Here is a 7,364-nt window from a genome sequence, read left to right as displayed (position 1 = left end):
AGGAGTTGTAACGTTGAAACATGTAGAGTCGTCAACTTTTTGAAGGCCATAGATAGGCCTAAATAAAATGTTTTTAATTGTGTACGAGTTTAACGTTGAATATTATTTATGATTTTAACTTTATACACAAGTACCAAAATACTATAATTAAGTTACAAATAATTGTAATAAAATCTACAATTCTCTCTGAGTTAGCTAAAATTAGCTTTAATGCAAAAATATGAGAAAATCGAAGATGAGATGTATGCTGATAGTCGAAAATTTGTTGATGAAATCCAACATCTACAACTTCAATCGTTCATGCTTTCCTAAATATCCGTATTTCATAGGACAGAAAAAATAAATTCTGTTCGATTCGCATGAATAAAATCTATACTATAAGATAGCTTGAGTCTGTTTGTCTGTCCGTAACGAAAATGTTCCAACTTCTCTTCCTCTGATCATTATGAATCTTTCAGGAGTTTTTGAGTATATTATCCGAGGGATTCCAAAACACCCTTACCTTAATACGTAAAAACTGACAGTTCTTGTGCAAAGATGTTAAATAAAATAATACAACGAAGATCAACCTTTTTTTTTATTTGCACAAACATTTATTTGTAAAGTTAAAAAATTTCAAATATACAAGCTAAAAGAAACCTAAAACTCTACATGTTTGCTAATTATACACATACCTTAGGTTTATAAGTAGTGTTATGTGTACTTCTTGAGGGATTCTCCTGAAGATGGTGTAATTATTTACATCGAAACATGTAGAGTTTTAGGTTTCTTTTAGCTTGTATATTTGAAATTTTTTAACTTTACAAATAAATGTTTGTGCAAATAAAAAACGTTGATCTTCGTTTTATTATTTTATTTAACATCCTTACCTTACTAAATTCTTCATTTTTTTTACAAATTTGACACCAGTTGAAGTTTTTCATTTTTCTACTACCGGCAAATGACCTACAAACACTCTGTCCTTTATGTCTTTCCTTTTTCTACTACCGACAAATGACCTACAGACACTCTGTCCTTTATGTCTTTCCTTTTTCTACTACCGACAAATGACCTACAAACACTCTGTCCTTTATGTCTTTCCTTTCTCTACTACCGACAAATGACCTACAAACACTCTGTCCTTTTTCTACTACCGGCAAATGACCTACAAACACTCTGTCCTTTATGTCTTTCCTTTTTCTACTACCGACAAATGACCTACAAACACTCTGTCCTTTATGTCTTTCCTTTTTCTACTACCGACAAATGACTTGCAAACACATTGTCCTGCACTCATTGTGAGACAACAAAATTTCGCGCCTGGAGCACGTACCTCTGCTGGTTTGTGAAAATCATGAATTCCAACTACTTTTTAAATAGTTTAAATGTAGGGCCTTTTTATAAAAAAAAAAGGTGACAAATAGACAAAATAATAAACTCATATATAATGTAAACAGATTCAAAGCAGGAATGATTGAAAATAAGGTAATAGGGAGATTATATTACTATAAATAAAGTTTATAATATTCATCATAGTACTCACTTGCTGTCCTTCAGCTCAATACTGCATCAAAAAAGAAGACTGGTTTTTATTACTGGCGATTTCAGTTATATACTGTTGGTGTCGGTTTCAGTGTTGCGCAAAGCAAAATATAAAAGATAACACTATCAAGTGACTTTTATATTTTTGTAGATGATGTATTTAGTTTATCAGTTATTTGTTTTACAAATTAGGACATTGCCATCGCTGCCGGATAACAATAATGAAATCAGAGATATTTGACTGAAGTATTTTTAATTAATAGCTTCATTACTTAAATTCTTGGTTTCTACGGGGTAGTTACCATGAATTTCATCACATTATTAAACAATTCTCATCATACGAATCATGTTAATAAAAGCATTTTATACTACAAAAACTCTGATACTTTTGTTTTTATTTTACCTATTAATATCCAGTAATTGTACACTTAGATTGACTTTTCGTTGTATCATAACAGTTATGAAATATCAAATATTTTGGATGCTCCCAATGCCTCAGGGATTAGAACTGTATATGATTTAAAGTTTTATATTTTGCAAAGTTTACCAGTATGTCGAAACATAGATTTGTTTTTATTAAGCTCAAGAATGAGAAAATAGAGCTGGGACTATCTGGAATGACTTCAGAATAAAAGAATAGGAGTGTCGGATTACTGTTGTTCTAGCATTTCTTAGAAATTGTGGATACTGTGCAATCAGAAAATAACTTTCTTAGAAGTTGAGGATGCATTGCAATCAGAGAACACGTTTCTTAGAAGTAGTGGAAACACTGCAATCAGAGAATAAATTTGATGATTTTTTTACTTTGTTTAGTTGTGTCAACCTTGTTATTTTCAGAGAAAATTTAATATTACTCTTTTATTTTCCAATATCATATTTATGCTTAATCATACGATTCGTAATTTTGTTGTTGTTGTTCTCTTAAAGAAATTGAACTGTAGAATTAGCATAACCAAGCTAACATATAGCATAATCATGAACATAATTTTCAACCTGAAAAGCAGCTTATACGCAAGTGAACTAAAACGTCATGTTCAGAAACTCCTGTGGTTCAGGTACAGTCGTCGGCAATTTTGAATTACTGACCGAAAGAAAGGACAAGACGCCAGACAGCAGCGCTCGCCGTTACAAGAGTTTTTTCTCCGTCTCTTTGCAACAAATAACGGGACTTGCTGTCACTTTTGTATTGCACCCACACTTGAAAGTGTGGAGCATGTCCAGCTGCATCACGTTTCAAACTTTGTACTGTTATGTCTGCAACCCGACTGTGTAATCACTAGAACAAGTTTGCTGTTATGTCTGCAACCCGACTGTGTAATCACTAGACCAAGTTTGCTGTTATGCCTGCAACCCGACTGTGTAATCACTAGACCAAGTTTGCTGTTATGCCTGCAACCCGACTGTGTAATCACTAGAACAAGTTTGCTGTTATGTTCGCAAACCGACTGTGTAATCACTAGACCAAGTTTACTGTTATGTCCTCTAAACCAACGTTGTAAGCAGTAGGTCAAGCTTGCTGTTAGTGTTATGTCCGCAACCCGATACTGTAAGCACTAGACTAAGCATGTTGTTAGGTCCGTAATCTAGCACTGTAATCACTATCCCAAGCTTGCTGTTATGTTCGCAAACCGACACTGTAATCACTAGACCAAACCTGTTGTTAGGTCCGTAATCTAGCACTGTAATCACTATCCCAAGCTTGCTGTTATGTTCGCAAACCGACACTGTAATCACTAGACCAAACCTGTTGTTAGGTTCGTAACCTAGCACTGTAATCATTAGACCAAGCTTGCTGTTATGTCGGCAACCCAACACTGTAATCACTAGGCTTGGCTATTGTAAACAGAAAACTTACTGTAGTCTTTAAATTAGAGGATCACTCTGACATAAAACAGAATTGAGGAAAAACAAGACAATTCTACATTTCACAAATAAATCATTTATTACGACCATGGTTTCGCCAAGTAATTGATGATGCCTTTACTGGCGAAACCATGGTCGTAATAAATTATGTGTTTGTGAAACGTACAACTGTCTTGTTTTTCTTCAATTCTGTGATTATGGTTTGTTTGTTATGGATTTCGCGCAAAGCTACACGAGGGCTATCTGCGCTATCCATCCCTAATTTAGCAGTGTAAGACTAGAGGGAAGGCAGCTAATCATCACCACCCACCGCCAACTCTTGGGCTACGATTTTACCAACGAATTGACCGTCACATTATAACGCTCCCACGGCTGAAAGGGCGAATATGTTTGGTGGGACGGGGATTCGAACCCGCGACCCACAGATTGCGAGTCGAGCGCCTTAACCACCTTTGATTATGAAGTTTCACCAAGTACCGACAGTTTCAAGTATCAGTTATATAAAACTTAAGCACTTGTTACTTATACAGAATTCAGGAATTTTAAGAAAGTTGAAACACGGAACATAAAAACTACAGCTTAGTCCTAATACGAAATTCAAAATTATAGGACTGTTGTAGCTCAAATTTTACAAATTAGAAAATTCCTTAAACGCGAAACTTAGAAACTACACAAAATTAGAAATTATAGAGTTGTTCTGCTTAGAATTTACCAATTTACAAGTTTATTCAAATGTGAAACTTAGAAATAATTGTTGAACTATTTTACCAAAAACCTAGAAATAAATCATGTTGAAAATAGAGGTTGTAATACTTGTAAAACACACAAGCATATCTTAACTCATTACTGTCTGACGTCAGTTAAAGTTAGAACTATCAAAAATAGTTTAGCTTAATGTTATTCTCAATTTACGAGCTTATGAGATAGCGTATCTTTTACGTTTACTGGGGTTTAGCTTTAGCTTGATGATTTTTTTTTCTGGTTGTCTATGTAAAGTTATAACAGAATATTTTATTTGCAATAATTACACAGGCCTGCGATGGTTTTATTGTCTTGAATTTTTTACATGTTCTACGGTAATTCCTGCATGGTGAATCCGAAAATGATATCCATTTTTCTCCATCACGTACAGACTTTTCACAAAACGTCATATGTACTTTTACATAAGTGAATAATTTTAATTGAAATAAGGTCACATTTTCTTATGCTTAAAATATTGACAATCACTAGCTATAGATTTCTCTAGACCAATCGCGACATGAGAGTCTTATAGATCATTCTAGAACCCAAACATAATAATAAAACATGTTCATTGTGGTAAACGAAAGAATAATTTGATCTAAATAAGAGTTTTTTTTCCCGATTTGTAAAAAATCCTTACGTGATGGAAAAAATAATAATATAATTTTCGAAGTCTACGTAACTGAATTATGGAAGATTCGCAGTTAAAACCAAAACAACTTTTATGAAGTTTAAATTCGCAGGCCCGTGTAATTGATACATGCTTGTTCAGAAACAGTAAATTTTAATTTATAGATACAGACTTAATAACAGAACGTGTATTGCTAAATACGCGTACTAGACAAAAATCTTATTGAAAAAAATAAATAAACTTAGAATTTGTTATTCCTGCGCAAAAATACCCTTACTCCAAATGCTATGTATCTATATACTGTCATTTTGAACGACAAACTAAAACAAACAAGTAACAACAACATTCGTATTCTATAATAAAGTAGATTGATCAAAAATAGAAGAAAAACCTTTTATTTACATCAATATCAAACGTATTATTTTTCAGGCCATGCGTTGTATACTGATTAGCGTGCAGGGTTGCGGACGAGAAGGTTCGGGTATATGCCGCTGAACACAGTCGGAACTGACAGCTGTGGGCGCGTTATGATGTGACAATCAATCCCGCTATTCAGTTAAGAAATTGTGTCTCTGACCGAGCAATTAACTCACGTGTCGCATAAGATGTCGTTTAGGCTACAAATGCCAACTTAATATTCCGTATGTATAATCAACCTATTGTTATAAATAACTTGTGTATTAATGGTTTTTGAACAAATAAAAATCTTGAAAGTTAAGTGGGTTTCATTATGTTTGCAGTTTATTAGTTTATTGTGTTTTGTTTGAAGTATGATACTTGGATAAATAGTAAAATAAAGCTCTTGCAAGGTAATTGTAAACCTATGATGTCGTCCAAGTCAAGACTTGAGAACAAATATCTAAATAAACGTATTTTAATCCGTAGCGTTTGGACGACAGTATCTGAGAAGCAGCTCATGGACTATAAAATCGACTATCATTTTTTCAGAAACTATCGTTATTTTAACATGAAATGTTCATGAATATTCTTCGTTATAAATCATAAAATGAATGTAGTATGTGTATTGTCAGTAATTTCAGAAAATTTAATTAACATTCTAAACCTTAAGATAGAAATTTTGATCAATGGAAAAAACTATGTTGATTACGTTTGAAAACAGAAGAGTTAAGACATGATGGGGGAAAAAATTCAAGAAATTCACATAGACCTTATCTCCCGTTGGAGTGATTTTAACCATTCCTTTGTTTCCAGATTTTGACCACGATGTATCTGTATTTGTTATGTTATATTTATCTCTAAACATAAACTAACCGACTTTTTTAGCTCGAGCAGTTTTTGCTTAAAAAAACTTGTTTGTAAATTCTTAAATAAAGTTAGATTGTACATTGTTGGTTTGTATAAGTAAACAGTATCGTGTGTTTTACAAGTGTTAACAGGTGGTTAGGTCGCTCGAATCGCAGTCTGCGGGTCACGGGTTCGAATTCCCGTCACGCCAAACATGCTCGCTCTTTGAGGCGTTATAATGTGACGATCAATCCCACTATTCATTGGTAAAAGAGTAGCCCAAGAGTTAGCGGTGGGTGGTGATGACTAGCTGCCTAACGCAGATAGCCTTCGTGTAGCTTTGCGAGAAATTCAAAAACAAAAAACTGTCTTTTCGAAGTCAAATAAAATCGTATGTCATGAAAATATTTCGATATATGTATAAGAATAGTCAAAGGTGTGAAAAATCCAGAAATGCTTAAAAAACACAGTTGGACACCATAGAAAACTTTGTGGCGTGGCTGACAAATACTTTTGATGTCACACTTTTATTTTTGATATTAGACAATTCAATGCGATACTAGAAGTGAAATTATCGCAAAATCTTCAGTTTTATCAGATTAACCGAAGGTCGAATAAAACACGTTATATGATATAATTTAGGTGAACTCAACTGTTACGAAATTAAAAAGTTAATTCCTGAGTGTAATGATCTAATCGAATCATACAAGTTTGGAATATTTAACCCTAAAATCGTTTGATGTCCGCAGTATGAATCTGAGTTGACCTTCCATAATATATTAATAGCATGTATGAACTGATTCCATTCGTAGACCTAATATACAGCGGTGATTTACCAAAACCATACGATGTTTTCGATAAGGAATACGGATTGTATTGTTAGTTATTTTTCAGTTCTCGATCACGCCAAAATGGTTTTAAAGAACATACGTTAATTTATTTGTAGACGAGTAAAATTATATATATTTTGTAGACTAACAACGACTGGCATAAAACATTTACTTTTCGAAAAGTATTAGCTGTTATTTATGAAACGTTCTTGATGCCAGAAATGAAATATCAGGAAAGTCTCCCTTTGAGATTCACTGGAATAATTTCATAGGTTTTAAGTGACATTACTTATATGTATGTATATATATATATATACAGAAGTGTTTAAAGTACTATTTTGTAAAGCTCTGTTTTAATGACAACACTAATTCTTTGCTCAAGAAATAGACGTCTTAAATCACAAGTCGATGAAGATGGTAGTCGTTGTTTGGGTTTTCTGGAACATGGTTCGCTTGAGCATATCACAGATATCGCACAAACTGGCGAAAAGTATTTCTAGCACCTTACCTGGTTGTTTATGACAACATCTACT

The 7,364-nt window shown here is 33.4% G+C and overlaps 1 protein-coding gene across 1 annotated transcript in view; it reads right to left on the bottom strand.

Moving 5' to 3' along the window:
• LOC106459454 (TRPM8 channel-associated factor homolog) overlaps positions 1-1,561 on the bottom strand; it is a 5,507-nt gene extending 3,946 nt beyond the window's left edge. The window contains exon 1 of the mRNA XM_013919077.2: positions 1,523-1,561. The gene's annotated coding sequence lies outside the window, so the exon portion shown is untranslated. The remainder of the gene's footprint in view (positions 1-1,522) is intronic.
• Between the last annotated feature and the right edge of the window lie 5,803 nt (positions 1,562-7,364).

The sequence above is a fragment of the Limulus polyphemus genome, unplaced genomic scaffold (assembly GCF_000517525.1).
Source record: "Limulus polyphemus unplaced genomic scaffold, Limulus_polyphemus-2.1.2 Scaffold611, whole genome shotgun sequence".
Lineage (NCBI taxonomy): Eukaryota > Metazoa > Arthropoda > Merostomata > Xiphosura > Limulidae > Limulus > Limulus polyphemus.
The sequence above is the reverse complement of the archived record's forward strand: the minus strand, read 5'-3'. Positions and strand labels throughout refer to the sequence as shown.